Raw genomic sequence first — 1,365 nt, forward strand, 5'->3', positions numbered from 1 at the left:
CCCCCCCCTTTTTAGAGAGGGGGATAGCTGAACTCGTCCTTCGACGAGCTGCCTACGTACCCCTTTCGAGGATTAAGCCATCTCGTAGTTCTGTTTTATGCCGCGATTGTTTTCACTCGTCGGTTGTTGCCGTGCTGACCGCCTTAATCTTGATGATCGTGGTTGGGTCAGTGTTCTCTTCCGGATGTTTCGGTTGAGTTGTAGTGTCGGCTTCGGATTCAAGTTGAGTTTCGACACCTGAAGCGCCTGCATCGGCAGACGATATTAAATCGTTTTTTCTTGGAACGTTGTTGGTCGAAGATTTATCAATCTTCGTGCGTTTACGATTTGCCATTGCAGAGGTCGTCACCTGTCTTAACTTGTGTTCCGCGAGGAAGCACAGTCGCGACTGTTTCTGACATCCCCAGATAGCTGCGACTCTGTTTGGGGTCGGGAATTTGACGCCCAGTTGGGAATTTGATGCCCAAGTGGTACGTCGACGGAACGGCTTGCATAGCGTTGAGCCATGGGGTTCCCATGATCACGTTATAGATGGCAGGATGATCGACTACTGCAAACTCGACGATTTTTGTGATCTCCTTGGCCATGACTGGTAGCTGAATCTATCCTAGGGTCATCGATACTTCACCCGAAAAGCCTGTGAGCGGTTTCGGAGTTGGAGTTACATCTCTGAGTTCGATGCTCATCCGATTGAGAGTGTCGCGGAAGATTACATTGACTGTGCTTCCCGGGTCAATGAGTACTCTTCCGACTTCCAGATCTCGTATGACGAGGTCTATGACGAGCAGATCGCAGTGAGGCTGATCAATCTCGCTGGCTTCCTCCTTTGTGAACGTGATTGAGCAGTTCTGATCATCTTTGGTAGGAGACCATGTAGGCCAGTTTGCGCTCGACTCTGCCTTCCGCTGGTAAGCCTTGATGGCGGAAACCGGATCGTTGCAGAATTGCAATCCTCTGATGATTATGTTGACTCTACGACGATTGTTATCGTTCCCTTTGTCGTATGGCCTCCTGCCGCGTCTATCCCCAGATTGATTTCTTTGGGGAGATCTCTCCGCGGGAAGATTTCTGTCCGGCTTCAGGGGGCGATCGATCTCGAGGATGAGATCTTTCACGCTGGTCACTTCCGAGAGTTCTCCGGCTAGTAGCTTCGCGGCCAGCCTTGCTCCCAAGACCTTGCAGTTAGTCGTGGAGTGTCCTCGGGACTGGTGGAACTCGCAGAAGGTGTTTTCATCATATCCTTGACTGCGAGTCCACGTATTCCCCGTGGTTCGGCCTTGGTCTGAGCTGATCGCGTAATTGTGTGCTACTCGGAGTTCTTCCCCCTCGTGATGGACATACTTGTCGTTACGAGGGTTCTTCTTC

Source organism: Brassica oleracea, chromosome C5 (assembly GCF_000695525.1).
Source record: "Brassica oleracea var. oleracea cultivar TO1000 chromosome C5, BOL, whole genome shotgun sequence".
In the NCBI taxonomy this organism is placed as follows: domain Eukaryota; kingdom Viridiplantae; phylum Streptophyta; class Magnoliopsida; order Brassicales; family Brassicaceae; genus Brassica; species Brassica oleracea.